The following is an 18,788-nucleotide window of genomic DNA, read 5'->3' on the forward strand; positions in this document are numbered from 1 at the left end:
TCCTAACAATGGTGTAAGTCTGATACTATGCCACTGTCATAAAATTAGTAGTTATAGTAATGGCAGAAGTATTCAACAGATTCAGTTCTATATTCAGAAAAAAGCGGGAAGAGGTCTTTTTATCTTACTGTGATAATTGAATGCTTTCTATTCCAGCAGTTAGCAGGGGGGTGCTGAACAGCAGTGCCTAATTGCTTTTAAATCTGATCACAAAAAGTAATTGTAAAAGTGCAAATGGACATTCAGTGACATATACTTTAGCGGGCCTGTGGGGATGTGTTCTTGACCTAGGTTATTTAATATCTGTATCAAAGACTGGGTAAAATTTCCAGATGACAAAACCTGATGTGGGACAATCTATGGAGATTGGTTGCTTAGTTGTGCAAGCTTATTTGAACAACATGGATTTTAACACAGCTGAAGCTACAAGCTTATTTTGAGGAAATCTCAGATCTGCATTCTCCAAGGTACTTCAGTGAAACCTGCACACCTCCCAATACCATTGAGATCAGAGGCAAAAGAATGTAGGTCATTTGCCCAAGAAGGTAAATTGTCTCTTCAAGAGTTCCTACTCTCCAGGATACATTGCAGTGAATTGGGAAAGAACCAGCTGGATGAGGGCACCCAGAGCTGTGCTGTAGTTAAGAAAGAAAATACAACCCTTAGATGTATAAGGAGGGAATCTCAGGAAAGAGTAAAACAGGAGTATTCCCTCTGTATAGGGCATTAGTGAAATCATTAGGTGTCAACATTTCAAAAAGGATGTTGGCAAACTGGAAGCAATTTGGATTTGAAATCCAGAAAATCTGCTACATAGCGACTAGAAAACCTCTGTTTAGTTTATGCAAAAGAAGGGTAAACAGTGACTTGATCATGGTCTTAGAAGGGCCATTTCTAAGTAGCCAGATCTTTTATCTAGAAGAAAAAGGCATAACAAGCTCCAGTGATGGGGGAAGCTGAAAATAGAGAAATTCAGACTAGAAATAAATTGTGAATTAATCATAAAAGTAATTAACTAAAGGAATTTACCTAGGATTGGGGTCAATTTTCCATCATTTTAAGTCATTAATTCAAGACTTAAAAAGAAATGGTATGACTCAAAACAATTTGGATTTAATGTAGAAATTGAGGTTTCCTAGCTGGAGATCAGACTAAGTGACCGCCTCCCCATGAACTCTGTGAAAGAATCTTGAATATCTTGCTACTGTGAATGATGCAGAACAGTAACATCCAGTGTCCCCACTCAGGATCAGAGCTTCAATGGGCTTCACACATTAAGACCATCCTTGACAAAACAGCTGACAGTCTGGGAAAAGGATGAGCAGTGACACAGGTTCAAGCTTCCTATCTTACAGGTATGCACAGACAAAACTCTTATATAGCTTCCTGTTCCACTCTATGGAGGCACCCTATCAAAGAGTGAAAGCTTCTGCTCCTCCCTATTGAACATAATGCACTGTCACACGTTCGTGCTAAATTGGATCTTTTGGCTTCCAGCAGGTAACTCCAGCTAACAAAATCCATAGGAAAGCCACATCAAACTGTCAGTGAAGGCAGATGTGCCTGGAATACAAGCTTCAAAGTCAGCAAAGCCATATATGAGAGCATCATGGGGACTGGATGGGAAAACAAGGAAGATGGTGAGTGGCAAAGCAGAGGTATGGAGAGCATTAGCAGATGGTGGTTTCTAGCATTTGTAGGCTTAGATTAGCTGCTTGCGATAGGGTCCAGGTCCCTAACTGAGGCCTCTGCAACAGTACAATCAAAACCTCCTTAATAAATCTCATGCACTCAGCCTTGTCACCAGAAAGAAAGAAGACCATGTGTTTCTGATGGTTCACAATTTCTGTGTTGTAGGTGCCTGTCCTGTCCCCCAACAGACTGATTGCTTGAAGGAGCCACTGCTCTGTGGACATGGTACAACTGAAATAAACTTGCCAAATAGCATATGTGCGTGCAGTCTTGGAGCCCACAGTGCTGTGAGGGATAAAAATATTAATGTAGCTAGACCACCCTCTCACATTGTCAGATGCCAGCACTCCCTGCTGCTTTGCTCATTTCCCCATTTGCTGCATCCACAAGCCAGCACCTGGAAATGAGTGGAAGTGGGCTTGTGGACTGAGGTGCCATTTCAGTTCACCCACTTTCTCTGACAAAAATCTCTTGTATACCTTCCTCTGGATGGACAGATGCTCCTTGCATCCCTTCTACATGCCAAGGGCTCTCAATTTCAACCATGAATAGCATGAGGTCTTGCCAAGAATGAGGATTTTCATAGGGGTTAAGTTTTTTTCTTTAAATGCCAGTCTGGCAGTTGGATCAACTGCTTAAAAAAAAAAAAAAAAGTAATAACTGGTCAAAAAAACAGGTAACTCCTAGAACTAGATAGCAGCTCATCTGGAGGATTTCTAGTCTATGGGACATCCAAGGGGGACAGTTGCCCACTTCTAAAGCTGTCACTACTTCTATGTAGCATTTAGATGACTAGCACTCCCACCAGGATTTCAGTTGCAGAGTCTTTTAACTAGTGGATAAGCACTTGGCATCTGATGCTGAACTCTGATACGTGTTTTGGCCTTTTCTCCGCACCTCCTGTTTCCTCCCATGGTAGCAGTGAGATGATGAGATGTGTATAACCGTAGTGTTGACATAGCTCTTTGCAGTGGGATGGTGCAGGTGCTGCCACCTTCTTCCATCTGTTATACTTGCTCCAGTGCAGCCTGCAGCACTGGATCCCTCAGGTCGCTTCCAAGCAGCCTGTCATGCTGCAGCACCACTGACTTGATGTCTGGATATTCTGGAGGTTTCATTTTTGCATCTTCCATTGAAAGAATCTAGTACTGAGTTCTGCCACTGCCCCATAGAAATGTTGCTCCTAGCTAACACCTTGCTGAAGAAGCCTTTCATTGTCCTGTATAAGTATATGCTGTGATGTGATAGCACTGGTTCTTTAGCTTTTCTCAGCTGTGATCCTTTTGCTCAGAGGAAAAATGTTCAAAATTCTATGAATTGCTTTCCCTATCTTTGAATCAACCAAAAGTCTGTGGTGAGCCATGCCCACTCCCTTTCCCATGTATGAATCAGTCAAGAATAGATACCAGGTGTCCCCCAAAGAGTCTGGAGTACTTCTGTGCCTATCTAACCCCAGAGCCCCCATCCATTTCAGCAGTGCAAGGTCAAGTGATATCTGTTCTTGGGCATAGCTTGGAAACAGGCTCTCATCACTTCCCTGGCCACTCTGCATGGTGAACTAGCTGGCCCTGCTCGATAAATACCATTTCCTTACTAGGAAGAAGGTTGTTCTGTTGCTGTCTGAAAGCTCCTGGGAGAACAGGGAAGAGTTTATGGAAGTCATCAAAGGCGAGACAGGTGGTTATGGGAACACCCTTAAAAACAATCATACATGGATCTGCTGTGACTCCTACCACCCTCGCAATGAGAGGTCTTGGGATCCAGTTCTTGGACATGCACCTGCAAGATACAAGCTGCTACAGAGTACCTGGCCTTGTTCAGAGACGAAACAAAGCACTCCATGCACTTGAAGGTACGTGACAGTCCAGGGGCTCTAAAAAGGCCTTTGTAGTTACCAGGAGTCTGTGGTGCTCCCTCTGCCCTTGGTTTGGCTGATGTTGGCAGCGTGTGAAGGATCTCTTGCCCAAAGTGACTTTTCCTCCTTTTAGTACTTGCAAAATCAAATTGTCCTATCAAATGCCGACTGGATTGTGAAGGCAAGAATGCAGGAGGTTAGCAGCGTGAGCGCTAACTCCATTTCCTGTCTCCCAAATCAGGGTTTAGAGGATGTCTGCTATGACCACTGCTAGTTATGGGCTATCCCTACTCTAATAAACTCTTAGGTTTCAGGAAGCCTGTTCCACCCACCTGGCTAATGCTTTGTGTGGAGCCAAGTGCGAGGGAGAGGGCAGCTAAAGGAAAAGTTTTAAAAGGAACTCAACCAAAACCCTTGCCAGCCCAGCCCAAGGCTGACAGACTGAGGTGGTCTCGTCTCGTTGGACACCTCCACGCCACTGAGATCAGGGCCAATGGCACGTAGGTCATTTGCTCAAGAAGGTGAACTGTCTCCTCAAGAGTTTCTACTTGAGGGAGAAGAGTTCAGGGAAGCCCGGGGAAGGGTCCCTGGAGCCCGGTGCGGCTGTCACCTTCCCCATGGGGCCGCGCGGCGCCCCGCACTAGCTCTGGGCGCTGGGCAAACGCCTGCGCATCACTCGCCCTGCCCGGGGTCAGCGCCCGGGTCCCGCCGGGGCCGGGCCGGAGTCCCTGCGCTGGAGGCCTCGGGCGGGGCCGGAGCCGGGGCCGGCGCGTCTCCTCCCCCCGGGCCGGAGCGGCCAGAGCTGCCCGGCAGGGGGCGCCGCGGAGCCCGAGCTCGGCACGTCCGTGCGCGCTGCGCCGGGGCTCAGTCAATGGGGCGGCGGAGCTGGGGCCAGGCTGGCGCCGGCGGGACCACGAGCCGCGTCCCGGGACAGGTGGGTGATGGCGGGGTCGGGTCTGGCCGCCGCCTGCGGAGCGCGCGCTGCCCCCGGTGCCGCCGGCTCGGGCACGTCGCGCCTGCGAGAGCCCCGCGCCGCGGCGATGCCGCCCGGCGGGTGGGCTCGGGGGGCCGGGGGCGCGCTGGGGCGAGCGGCCGCTGCGCTTTGCTGGCCCCGGAGCTCGCGCCTCTCGCCCGGCAGCGCCCGCCCGCCGTCCGTCCCCCCGCCCGACGTGCCCGGGAGCGGCGGCGCGGGCCAAGCACCGGGGACGTGTCTGCGCGGGACAGGGCGGCCCGCGTGCCCCGGGCGCGTGGCGGCCTTGGGGGAGCCGGGGCGGGCTCCGGGGCCCCGCAGCACTTTGGCACCAACGGGAAGGGAGGGAGTTTGGCGCCCGCTCCAGGGGTCTGAATCCCCTCGCAAACTTCCCTCGGGGGGGGGTGTGATGCGGCCAGGGCTGCCCTGCCCTTCCCTTCCCTTCCCTTCCCTTCCCTTCTGAGAGGTCTGCTTATCTTTTTTGCCCTTGCTTAAATCCCCAAGGCTGTGCTCATTTTTTTTTGCCATCACAATTCCTAGACCCCTCCCAGCTCCTGTCTCCCCTCTGAGGCCTTTGGTCTTGGAATCGCCAGGTTTTCGCCCCCTCCAGCTCCCACGCCTGGCACCCCCTGGACTCACCAGTGTTTGCCTCCACCCTGTTTCCATCCCTTTATGTCCCCTGTTGCACCTGATGCTCCTGCAGATTCCCGCAAGTGTTTGGTTATAAAACAGGGGGTTTCCCTGGAGTGTTCTTGAGCTTCAAAGCGTTTTCATGGTATTTAACACTGGGGGGTTTTCACTCACTTTGAAATCAGGTGATGAGTCAAATTAAACAGCTTTTCCAGATACAAAAACCCAGTTCCTTTTTCTTAGGTGACGCTTGGTGCAGCTACACGTTCATTAATGCACCTAGTTACTGATCATTAAGCCTAGTACTTGGCTGGCACATGGGTTTTCACAAATGCTAACTGCGCAGTAGCCTAATACTACTGAACAGAAGCATATTAGCATGGATTTTGTCCAGCATACAACTGTGCAGTGCTATTCCACTACTGTGCAGTTAGCATCTCATGTAGATGCACCCACTGACAGCCAGCTCAAGGCTGTGCAGCCTTTCCTTGGTGTCTCCAGCTGCTGTGACCAGGGAGGTATCTGAGTTTCAGTACGTGCAGGTTTCAGTAGTGAAGCGGTAGCTATATAGGAATCTAGTAATTTAGCTTGGGGGAGGGGATCCTGACTGGGCTGAAATCCTGGCTTTGGAAGGTCTGCATGGACCACGCTGGTTGCTTTCTGAATCTTCGGAAGTGTCTGTTAAAAAGACTGCTGCCTCATCTAGTGTCCCCTTCTCCTGTGGTTTAAGGGAAGGAGTGTCTTTGTAATGGGTGCTCATGGGGCTGGGTGCCAGTAGCTGTGGCTCCAAGGCACTGTGAGAAGCCAAGAGAGGCATGGGACTCCTTCAGCCCCTGTTCTTTTCAAATTGTCCCTCTGGCAGTGGGGCACCTGGGCAGAGTTGCTGCCTCAGAGGCTGCGCTCCCTGTCGGAGCATGAGGCACTAACTGAAGGAGGAAGCCAGGGGAGTGGCTTTTTCCTCTTCTCTGAGGTGCCTTTCAGACACTCCATTAAAGCACCAGGTAGTTGCTCTCTAATCTTGTTTCAGATCTTAGTGCCACGTGAGCCCAAGTCTCTGAGCTATTGCAAACCTGCAAGGTGCCATAGTTTTGACAGAGTGCTTGATAGTCTTGCTATCATATGTAGTGGAGGAAACGGAAAGGGTTACCAGAAAAAGGTTAATGTGAGTCATTTGGGTAAATAGTAATTAAGGCAATGTTTATTAACTATTTAAAACAAAATTATTTTACCAAGCAGATGGTCATCTATTAAATAACTCTACCTTTGAGCATGTTTGTTTTCAAGTTCCTTATCAGACCTTTAAGTCTCAGCCTTGCAGTAACTAAATAACTCTACTAACTGGTAAATACAACCTCCGACATGCAATAGAAACATGAGCTTATACAAAATACACGACTCTCCTCTCTCAAGTGGCAGCCACAAAACCAGCCAGCTCCAAAAAAAACACCAAACTAAGTGATGAGCAGCAATAGAGGAAGTCCTCAGATTGCATTAGATTTGCGGCAGAATCCACTCATTGAATCTCAATAAAAAAGCCAATAGAAGTGTAATTAAATATGCGGAGTAATGTGGAAATCAAATTCTTTCTAATGTGGCAGACAGATTGATCTTTATTAGCCCAGGCTCACGATCCTCCAAATTTGTACATGGAACCCAGGTGTACATACACATGTAAACGTATGCATAGAAAATTAAAAAGTACATCAGGCAGCAAGAGTGCAAAAAGAAAAGAAAAAAAAAGAGGAGGCAGAGGGTCTTTTCTCCTCCTTTCAGTACAAGGAGTCTGTAGTCTGTGTGTAAATATCAATTCTCCGTAAATCCAGGAGATCTTTGCCTTAGCAGTAGACAGCTTTGAGCAAAATCACATGGAGTAGGTAGGGAGGGCTGTACAATTCCAAGTGCCTCTTGCCAAATCTTTTATGTTTGTATTTCTTTTTTGCTGATATCTTACGAGGATTTTCCATAAAATCCACTGTCTGCTACTTCATTCAAATATAAGCAGGTTTAATTTTTTGTAACAAGGTTTTGGTTGAGCTGTGTGATTAAACCCTCTTAAAAACAGGTAGGAACAGTCAAGGTGTAAGTGAAGGTTTAGAGAAAAAACACGTGTTTATGGGTTTTCACCCCCCACAGAGATGCTCAATAAAAAAACCCAACAGTTCAGTGGAGGCATTGCTATCTGCTGGGCTTGACCTCCTTTCTATCAGTTTATTTGGGGCACGGAAGCCCTCTCCTCCTTCCCCTTTCTTTAGGAGGGTGGTTAGGGTATGGGTGACTGACATACATGGGCTGTTCAGGGTACTTTACGTTTTTCCTAAAGCACTTATTTATACTGTGCTCCCTCCCTGGACTGCAGCAAGCCTAGTATTGAGGTCCACCTCCTGTCAGTGGGACAGGGACAAGGGGTTGCTGTGAGCTCTCTCAGTGGTATAAGCAAGGGGTACGGTTGTACCCCCCTCTGGGACCATGCTGAAGGAGCAACTGCCAGGGACTTTAAGTCCCCAAAACAGATAAGGATCCTTCTTGCTGTCAGCAGCCCCTCTCCTCCTCTCCCATTTTCCCTCCTGCCTCTGCCCTGCAGACTCAGGGATGGGGTACTCCAGAGCCATTCTTGCTCTGCTCCAGCTGAGCTATGTGAGGGCCAGGCTTGGCCAGTGGCAGCAGAGGGCAAGCTCCCCATCTTTTCCAGGTCCCCCTGGGTGTTGCCTCTTTGTAAAAATGTTATCAAAGGTCTTTTTTTAGTGCCTGCACTGAATTGCAGAAAGTGCTTCCATAAAAGCCAGAAAAGTGACTCTGTGCTGGAAGTTTAACCTATATCAATGGTTCTCAACATTTTTAGACTCGGGGCACCCCCTCAGTAGACTCAAGGCACCCCCTTGCAGATCTGAGAAGGGACAGAGGGTTGTTAATGTTTTATCTGCCTTGGAGCCTACAGTAAAAACCAGGCTGTGTTGAGCTGCCCAATGAAGGACTAGAAGAGTACTGCTGCATGTCAGTGGAGTTCCTTTCTGTGATCCAGCATCCATTTGCTAGGGCTAGGGGGCCCTGTGCTCTCCAGAAGGGGTCACAGTAATATTTTGCTTGTGCAAATAGTGCCTGTCTGTACCCCAGTACCTCATCTACGACTGATTCTCAGTCTTCTGCTCCTTTTGGGGAGTGCTATGGGGTACCACACAATGTTAGGCAAACATGATTCACAAGATACACCCAGAGATTTCAAATAGGAACACATAATGTTACAAACATTCCACCTTGTTGTGGTCTTTCTGAATTCTTTGCAAGAGAAGAATTGCTCTATTATTTTCCTGTTGTCAAAAAACAAGCAAAACATAAGAGCTGATATTTTCAGAGGGGTGCTTTGAGTCTACTGTGGGGGTGCCTTGAGTCTAAAAATGCTGAGAACCATTGATATAGATTAAACTTCCAGCACAGTGTCACTTTTTTCTGGCTTTATGGAAGCACTTTCTGCAATTCAGTGCAGGCACTAAAAAAAAAAAAAAAAAGACCTTTGATAACATTTTTACAAAGAGCCACCAGAGGTGTACCAATACCTGGGTCCCAAATCAGATTGGCACCAATATAAGGAAAATTGACAGTATTGGCAATCAGCCTTTTTTTGGCTGATGTGGCCAATAATGTCACTGATAAATGCCCTGCACATGCGCACAACTGTGGCACAGCACTCAGGTGGCCAGGAGCAGAGCCCAGCAGCCTGGAGAGCAGCTGGGTCCAGCTGGTAAGTCTTTTGTGAGGGAAGGGGCGGGGGGAAAGGGGGCAGATTGAGATTGTGAGGGAGAGAGAATGGGGCTGGGGCAGGTGCTGCGCAGCTGGGACGGGGTGCAAGACAGCTGTGAGCGGCTCATCCGGGGAAAGAGGGACAGTTCCTGCCACTGCATGCACCCCGGGAGGGCATGAGGTAGGGGGAAGGGCATGCGCCCCTGGATCTGTGTGTAGGGCAAGGGCAGGCTACCACTGTGGGCTGGGGCTCCGGGTGGCACTGGGCACTTCCTGGCGAGGGGCTGGGCTGCTCTGTGCTGCGCTTGGGGCAGGTGGTGGCAGCGCTGAGAGGGAGGTGACAAGGAGGGGCTGCAGCCACCTCAAAATTTGCTGTAGCCCCCCTCCCAGTGCTGTTGCCACCTGTCCTGAGCGCAACCTGCCCCCCCTGCTGGGAAGAGCCCAATGCCACCCCTGGCCCCAGCCAGCAGTAGTAGCCCACCCTCACCCCGTGCAGATCTAGGGACCCCCCCAATGCCCTTCTGGGATATGTGCACTGGCAGGAGCTGCCCTCCCCCCCCAGCGCCCTCCAGATGAACCTCTCATGGCTCCATTGGATTGATATCAGCAGACATGGCTCATTAAAAATCGGCTATCGGTATCAGTCTAAAAAATCTCTATCGGTGCACCCCTAAGATCCACAGGTAGAGAATAGCTCAGAAGCAGCACGCTGAGTCTTCCTGGGAGAGCTATTCAGCACTACATCCCTGACTCTCTACAGCAGTGTTTTCTCATTGATGGAAAACAAAATCTCCCTGTTGATCTCAAAAACTAGAATGTCTTACCCTGAAGGAGTGCAGCTGGGTATTAGGAATAGCCAGGCAATTTGCTGAAAAAGCTGGACTCCAGCAGGAGTTTGTCTAAGAAAAAGAGGTTGTGTGGAGGGAGGTGTAAATAAAAGGACTGGGTTCTAGGAGTCCTTATATTCTAATGCCACCTCTTTTGCGGACTCTTTATACCAAGTCACTTGAACTTCTCTGTACCTCAGCTTTCTCAACAGTAATATGGGGAAAAAGACCTTGTTCCTCACAGGTATGCTACAAGGACTAAGTAGCTAGGTTCAACAGGTAAAATAACGTGCAAGTACCAAGTGCAGGTATCAATTTTATTAGGTGCTTATGGCAAGATGACATGCAAACACTGTCAATTCTTAAACAAGTAGCAGAGAAAACCTTAGAGCTGTTTACAGTCACATCCAACCTATATCCTTGGTAAAATGCAGGAGAAAATAATAAAGGATTTGACTTATAATTGCGTAAAGTATAACTTGATGAGGAGCAGACAGCTTGGATTCTGGAAAATCAAATTGGGCAGACACCCTGCTTGTCTACTTTTGATCTGATTACAGATTTAGAACACAAGGGGATTCGGTAGACATGATATTTATTATCATCCTTTTACAGTCAAATGCAGTAATGCAATAGAAAAGTTGGAACAAAAACGTTTGGATAAATGCACTCTGATGGGGTTCTAAAATGGGCTGATGAGCCACTAATAGAATGATCAAAAGAGCTTGGAGAAAAGGCAACAAAAAAAATTGTCTTTGTAGTAATTCAAATTTATATTAGGCTAAAGGCTTCAGGCCTAGCTTCAGCAAAGTGTTTAAGCACATGTGTAAGTCCATCTCTACTCAGGAAGCCTTTTAAGTACATATTTAAGTTCTGTGCTGGATAAGGAGGCTGCCTTCACTGGGGTCTACTACTGGGTCAGAAAGCTGTAACATAGGAAGTGATAGAATGCATCAGATAGGACAGGCATTTGGGCTGATTTTCTGGCACAAAGTATGGAGGCCTCTGAATGTTTTTGGGATTCCCACTACTAATAATTTATGCTGAGCAATTAGAAAATGTATTCCAGATCCAAAGAAGAGCATGTAAAATGCATCAAGTACCAAAGGGAAGTTTGAAAGAGAAAGGAAACCAACTCCATTGGTCTCATTTGTCTTTGATTATACCTGTAGGGTGGCATGTGGCAAGGTTCTAATTATCTGAGAGGTAATAAAATAAAGGCCAGGTAGGGTAATGAGGCCTGAAGCTTGGAAACAGAGCTCTGGTTAGCATTTAGGGAGTACCTGCAAACAATGATACTGAGACGTTTATGAAACAGTTTACAAACCCCCCTCACTAGAGAGGTTTAAACAGAATCTAAGTAAGGCATATGAGGATGCATTGATGTAAGGGATGAACTAATTTTCCTGGTGCCTATCAGAGGTGCAGGAATTGCAGGTGAGGAGTTTCTAGAAATTTGGTGGTAAGGGTTTATTTGCTGGGCTGTTTTCTGCAAAGGGCAAAGTGTATTCCCTGCTGCATTCATCAGTGAAGCAGATACTATTCTGCATCTCCCAGAAGCCCTTGCAGGATCAGGCCTTGCAGGATCTGCTAGCTTAGAGCTGACCTAGATGCATTCAGTGTCTGTGTTTTGCTGTATCTATAACCTGTGTGTTACGCCAATCCAGAGTAGTGGGGACCCTCATGATCTTTATCTAGTAGCTGTTCCAGAATTGCCCCTGCCTCCTTTCCATGCCTCCTGGCAGGGCCAGCAACCACTGTGCTGAGCTGACCTTAGTTGGGATCACTCTAGGTATGTTAACTCATTGCTGGAATGAGTTATGTGGTCATTCAAATGAATAACGCAGAGATGCAGAGCAGAGTGATGTGTAATTTGCCCTTGTTCTGGTTTCTCCACATTCTGCTTTGCACTTTTCTCCTCCTCAGGGCAGTAGCACAGTGATAGGTCTCTTTCCTTGCCCAACACCTGAGCCTCTGAAGCTATCTCACCTTGTTCTCCTGGACTGAGACATTAACCCATTTGCCTTTGTTTACCCCTCTATGTTTCTTCAGGAAGTAGGGGCATTACAAGGACTTGCATGGTGTCTCCAAAACAACAGCCTCTGGAATCTGAGTACAAGAGCAGGCTTTGATGTGTTCATGTAGGGGTGGGGATGCGCTTTGTACAATGTGCCCAAGGTGCTGCATATCCCCGTGTGCTGGATGGTGAGGATCCCAGTCCTCCAGGCCTGACTTGTGAAGCTATACTCTTGGCTGTTGAAATTTCCAAAAATCTGAGTGTTAAATAAGTCCAGGTTTGAATCAGTCCCTGAGCCTGGAGAGTTCTGAAAAGTGACCTATCAAAATGTAGTGCATGTACAGACATTCACTCTTCCAGGAAAAATTTGCTGGGAGTGATTTAACCCAGGTTGTTACCAGGTTATTTTTATTCTGGAGTGGCCATTTTTACTGTGGGAGAAAAGGTCTGAATATCTATATATTCATGGTTTCTCCTGAGAGAAGAAACTCGCCTATGAGAAACTGAATGTCTGTACAAGGCCATATACTGCATGGTAAAAGCTTAGCACAAGGCAGGGCAGGGTGTCACCTTAGTGACTGACTGGTCCAGACAGGCATGACCTTTCATAAATAACAGCTTATTTCATCAGTCTGGGTTTCGGTCCCTTTTCCTTTCTTCCTTTAAGCAAACCTGTTAATTTATAAACAGCAATAAGGCATGCAGAACAGTATGTATATAGTCTGAAGAGAGAACCCAGTGCTTCCAAACTTCAGTCCTTTTTAACTAGCAATTTGTGTTCTTCCCAAAGTCCAGCATCAGAATCTATGCGAGTGAATCCAAGTTAGGTACAAGCAGAAGTAGCAGGCTGTGATACATAAAACTGGAAGTATATTTTCCAAATGACACAGCGGCCCAGAGGAAGAGGAGTTTTTTATTTAGGGACCTTTGGGATCTGTAAAGGCAAATGCTTGAAATATTTTATAAACAAGGATTTTAAACAGGATTTTTTTTTTTTTTTTTGAAAACAGTCACAGTTAATGTCTCTGGTACGGGCTATACAAGTGGCTCAGTGAATCATGCCAGTGAAAACGCAAGTTGTCCAATAAGAGAATAATGGAAGCATCATACAAGAAACAAATAAGACTAAATGGGGAAAACAAAAGCATTGTTTGAAAAAGTGCATCTTTAACTCTGAGCGAACAAGGTCATCCATGCAAGGTCATGGATATGGCAAGGAATACCACAGGATGGAATGGGTTTGCTTAGTCAGTAACAGCATATTAAAGAAGTATAAGAAGGGAGTACCTTGGGAGTAAAAGAACTGAGGAGATGATGTGAAGTGGGATGAGTGAGAGCCCAGAACCACTTGAATGATCCAAGGCCTGGAGGGCAGGCCATACGAGGAGAGGCTGAGGGCCGTGGGGCTCTTCAGTCTGGAAAAAAGAAGGCTCAGGGGATACTTGGTAGTAGCCTACAATTATATAAGAGGGGTACATCAGGACCTGGGAGAACAGCTGTTCACCAGAGCTCCTGAAGGGGTAACAAGATCTAACCGCCATAAACTCCAGGAGGGCCAATTTAGACTAGACATAAGAAAAAAGTTCTTTATGGTCCAAGTGTCCAGGGTCTGGAACAGACTCCCAGAGGTAGTGCAGGCACCTGCCCTGGACTCTTTCAAAAAATATGTGGATATTTTTCTTGCTGGAGTCACTTGATCCCAGCTGACTTCCTGCGTGTGGCAGGGGGGCTGGACTTGAGGACCTTGTGAGGTCTCTTCCGGTCTCTAATGTCTATAAAATCTATGAAAGTGTGCCTCCTTCATGAGGTCAATGCACCAAACCAGCATTCATGGAAGATCTCTGCTGATAAATGTAAAGTTGATATAGGGGCTGAAACTAGTTTTTGAAGACTTTTTTTTATGGAGGCAAGTCCTAAATTGAAGCAGTCTTGGGTAGTACTCAATAGATTTGGTAACAGAGGTCACCTAAATGGTTTAGGTCAGTTTAAAGTGTAAGGAGGGTGTTTGACACCAGGAGCAACGCGGTAGATTAGGCTAGTCACTGAGATGGGCTTTGCAGAGCACACAGGGACTGTAGAGAGGGTTTCCAGCAGCATCTGCCTTACAGGACAACTAGGCAGAAGCCTGGTTTGAAAGGGGTCAAGCTCTGTGTGCTCAGCACAGTCTCAAAGGGTGCTAATCCTACTGTTTCCTAAAATGGATAGAGCAAAAGGGAAAGAGGAAGGAGAATGGTGTACTAAGATGTGTTACTAACCCCAAAGAGTAGCATGCCCCCAAGGGCACCTGTCATGGGAGGGGTATGTGGGAAAGGGCACATCCTGGTACGTGTAGATCTAAAAAGTCTCACTGCAAAAGTATGGACAGAGAGGACAGAAGATACCTTCTTTCAGAGAAGATACCAGCTCAGTTTAACTGGCACAACAATATTCTCTGCACTGGTTTGTAGCAAGTTCCTTTCCACCTTGATCAGGACAAGCAGACAAATTTTATAACCATTGCCTTCCTCCTTAGCAACCCAGAAACTTCCCAGAGGAAAATGAATGAGAGGCCTGGAGGAAGTGGCATTTTATCTGGTGACACTCTCGTTAGAAAACAGTTACAGGTGAAACAAGTGTTTAGGGCAACTAAAGTAAAAATGAAATAGAGAAGATAGCTGGTATTCCCCGTGCATTGTACAAAGTGAAGGTGCATTTGATGTGTGATCACAAGCTCCATCTCTTGAAAACAGATAAAAACTCAGAAACCTCATCCTTCCCCGAGAGACTACAAGTCTCTGTTTAAGATAGTGACTTGTTATCAAGCAGGGTGTGTTTCTTTACACCTGTATTTTTAGTTAGCACTACTGTTCGTTCTCTTTCCTGTTTCATGTTTAATGATCTAGCTTACTCCAGCATGCTTGGAATTGGTGCTGTTTGCTCTTGAGATACTGGATTGACCTAGGTTCTTGCATGTTGCTGTGCATTACAGTGATCTCTCTTCCTTCTTGCAGTCTGTGGCAATGATTGAGACTCAGCTCAAGTAGGCACAGGGGAGCCTTTTTTTTGCTGTTTGTTTGTATTTTTAATCTGCCTCTCACTGTGTCAATTGCTTTGTGTATCCCTTGTGTGCCTTTGCTCACACTGACTGTTGGTGTGTGTTAGAGTTGGAGTCATTTTTTTCAGGCTGTTTCCCTCTTGCCCTGTTTTTTTGTTTTTGGTTTGTTTGTTTTTTAACTTTTACAGCATCTGCTTAGAGAGCAACGGCCAGATATTTCCCATTCCAATATCCTCTGTCACCACAGCAGCAAATATTAATTTGCTTCTTATACTTGAAGGGTGGGATGCATGGGTCAAACCATGGCATCAGTTTACCCATTCCTGAATGATTATAAAGAGGTTTCTGCTTGCTTGCTGAAGCAGGGGATGTTTTGTTCTCCTCCTTTTGAAGTTATAGTTTGGACCTGGAGAACAAGTGAGACAGAAGATACAGGTTGGTGTGGTAAGAATGAGTTACCACATGCTCTCTGTTATTTATACAGCAGTTGAGAGAGTCATAATAAATGATGGGCTCAGTGATGGAAGATTTAATTTGAAGCCAGCTTCCAAGGGTTTGCTTCTGAGGTGAGCAAGGCAGCTTGGACCCACATTATGGAAGCATATTAAGAAGGTAAATGGAAAGCAGAGGTGTCATTGCTGCTCCCCTAGCTGAATGTAGGGTGGACTGGGATCAGGGACAATGCAGTTTTCTTAAAAGGGTCTTTGTGCTCCAGGAAAGACTAGGGGTGGGGTCTGGAGTGTAGGGGTGGGCTATCATTGCTCTGGGAGAGAGCAGTGTGGATGGATTTGGTGTTAGAAATGGCCAAACTCATCATTTTGTTGAATGTAAAATTCTCAAGGGATTCTCTTTACTGAGACTCCAAAGAGCCTAGCTGCTTGTCCTGATGTCTGCAGATTGCTCTTCTAGAGAAGAGATTCCTTCTTGGGGGAGGCAGTAGGAGGTATGAGTGCTCTGTACCACCAAGTGTGGGGAAATCTGCATGAACGTCTGAATCTCCATCTCTTCTCTGGGTGGACAAAGGTGGGGAGTGCTGCAGTGGGCCAAGTGCTTGGGCATGGGGCCAGAGAAGGACCACTGCCTGCTCATTAGTGGGCAAAGTAAAAGCACTAGTGGGCTCGGAAGGCTGCCTCTTCTGACATCCTCTGCCAGAAGGACAGGGCAAAAAGATGAGGCAAGGTTCTCTCTGACTGTCAGGGATGTTCTGTGCCCTCTAGCAGGAGAGTTCACCCATGTAGGGATGTGCAGGGCAAAGCATGGGCAATGCATGTGGCAAGAGGTCCACAGGACAGAGATCCACAATCACCTTTCCAAGGGAGCCAAGCATTCCTGGCTTCCAGCAGACGTATGGGAGCAGCAGGCCTTTGATGCACCTGGGAAGTTGGAAACATAATAGTGCTTTGTGATGGTCTTGTCTGCTTTGTTTCATTGCTTCCTTCTTTAACAATGAACAGTCGCAAGGGAAGTAGGCCATTATTAATATTTAATTTCCTCTTATTACTGGAAGCAGATGACTGAAAGGTCAGTTAAAAATGCACCAATAAAAAAGCCAGTAAGGAAACCAGAGAAACCATGTCCTGCTTACAGCAATTCCTGCTTCTGCCTGCCTGTGCCTTACCTTATATTCTTTTCTTAGGAGGTGGAGAAGAGAATGAGGCCTGTTCTCTAGCCAAAGAGTGGCAGAGATATTGAGTCAGCCCCTGAGTGAAAGGGTTTCCAAAGGGAGGAAAATAATCCCAGCTGGCCATAACATTTTTCCTCTAGCTTTTGCTAGTGAGAAACACACCGTTGAATTAACAGTGCCAACTTGCTGGCTTAGTGGTAGGATCAGGACAGATGAGAACAAAGCCCTGTATGACGTCCTCAGTTTTGTCCTTGGGAGATTAATTCATATATGGATGGTACCCAGCAACAGTAAAATTTCTCACTGGGATGATTGGAGGCCCAGTGACAAGCAGGAGGGAACGTGGAGCCAATTCAGGATTCTCACCTGAAAGGCAGATCCCAGCTACACTTGACTTTTCTCCTGGTAGGGTCACTTTTCTCCATTTCCTCTGCTGCTGGTTCTCATTTTCTCTAGCCTGGAACCAGCAGGAAAAAGCCATGCCCAACAAGGGGCTGGACCAGAGATGGAAGGTCATTTAGACCCAAGTGGCCCCATGGGATTGGTAGTGTTTTTGGGTGGAGAACAGGAGGCACTCAGTGAGTCAAGGAACATGCTTGAGTCCTCCATCACTTTCCTGGGCCCTAAAGAGCAGTAGGTTTCAGTATTTGGAAGTTAGTAGCTTCCCCTACTCCACCTGAAGCCATGCAGTGTTAGAGCACAGTAGGTCTGGCTTCATTACATGAGAGATTCTCATGGCTCTGACGCACCACATGGCTAGAAAGTTCCCTGCAGTCTGAACCTTCTTCCCAGCCTTTGTGCATCTCTCTTGTTGCTTAGTTTTGCATGCTGATAACAACGGGTCCCAGGGTTTTCATTGTCACAAAGGTCCACAATCTGGTAGCTGTGGGGCTCTAGATTGTCTAAGAAAACCTGAACCAAGTGGCCAGTCATCTTCTGGGAACCTTGGTGAATGTCCCCAGGCCTAGCTATCCAGCTAAAAATATTGTGGACATTCTCAGCTATGGTTTTCCACAGTGGGAAACAGTATTGAATGAAGAGATGGAGCCCTAAGAGGAGTAAGTCCACTCACCATCAGTACAGTGATGCAAACTAGCAGACCATACGTGCAACACGAGGCCTAAAGTGAACCTCAGCAGCAGGAAAAGAACGTATTTGGGACGTGTTGTTTGAATCGGCAATTTCTGAGCGTTCACATCAGACAAAAAGCCAGTGCCGCTCAGGAGACTGTGAAGGCAGCATCTCAGTCCAAGACCATTGAAACATCCCAAAACAAAAGCCTGTTCCACCTCCAGTGGTGAGCAGCTTCACTGGAACATGCTGTTCGGATTCTTTATTGGATTTTCAAAAGGCAGTTTTTCATTGGGGCTGAAACCTGAGATAGATAGAACTGCATGTTCCAAGTCGAGAAAAATGAGCAGGGGAGCAGTTTATGGGTTTGCAAGTGGCAAGAAAGGTTTATTTAATAATGTGGAGAAGGCAGGAACATAGCCCGTGGTAACAAGGGAAAAATAATCCAATTAACAGAACAAGACACGAGCCTGAAAAGAAATACTAATTGTAGCTGTCCAGCAAGCTGTACCCTAGGGGTTATTTTCCCTAAGTTACAAGAAGCGTATAATACTGGTCCCTGGAGGGCCTAAGTAAGTGTTAAATATACACCTCCCCTGTGAGTAAAACAAGTTGTTAATTAGATTTGTCTTGTCAGTTCAGGCTGTGAACTGCAAGGGCCTACCTGGAATAGAAGTTTCTCAGAGAAATCAATGTATCCACCAAATAAATAGGTTTATCTCCTCCTTTGCATGGCTTTTATGTTGTTTCACTCCAGTTCACTATATCTTAGCAACCTGAACAGAACAAACTGCGCCTGCTTTGCAAATTTAATTATAAAATGAGCTTGAACTACTTCTACAATCAAAGAGTAAGCCCCATGCTGAATGGCAATTTGTCCTGCCCCACGGCACAAGAAATGAAGGAGGCAGGGGAGTAAATCTGAGGCAATTTATACCTTAGACAGCTGCCCCCATTACATTCAGCGTGTTTGCTGCACCTAGAATGCAGGAATGGCCTCCGTGCTAATATTTTACCTGATATTAGCGGCAACCACAGAAACTCTGGTGCTGAAGTAGATAAACTGTCAGCACGCGCTGGCTAGAATGTTTGCTCGCCTCCCATCATTGCTCTTCTGAGATACGGCAGCTGTGCAAAGTGCTTTAATTGTTTCCATCTCATTTGGAAATGGAGTGGAGTGTGAGACTAAGTCATCTTCTTTCTGGACATGATTCTAAAGTGAACAGTGAAGACTCTGATGGCAAAATAAGACCAGAGCTTACAAAAGGAACCAGGAAGCTAAGCAAAAGCTGAACTGAAAGGTTCCAGTGACTAAATAAAGAGGGGGAAATTA

The 18,788-nt window shown here is 46.6% G+C and overlaps 1 protein-coding gene across 2 annotated transcripts in view; it reads left to right on the plus strand.

The window, feature by feature from the left end:
- Window positions 1–1,094: 1,094 nt before the first annotated feature.
- The window catches only part of ADORA2A (adenosine A2a receptor), a 39,221-nt gene continuing 21,527 nt past the window's right edge, over window positions 1,095–18,788 (plus strand). The window contains exons 1-2 of one of the 2 annotated variants that reach the window (XM_090063155.1): window positions 1,095–1,355; window positions 1,498–1,640. The gene's annotated coding sequence lies outside the window, so the exon portion shown is untranslated. Of the gene's footprint in view, window positions 1,356–1,497; window positions 1,641–4,373; window positions 4,482–18,788 lie in introns of those variants that run through there. The other variant, XM_090063154.1, reaches the window with a different exon arrangement.

The sequence above is a fragment of the Crocodylus siamensis genome, chromosome 9 (genome assembly GCF_052110815.1).
Source record: "Crocodylus siamensis isolate JL-2025a chromosome 9, ASM5211081v1, whole genome shotgun sequence".
Taxonomy (NCBI): Eukaryota; Metazoa; Chordata; order Crocodylia; family Crocodylidae; genus Crocodylus; species Crocodylus siamensis.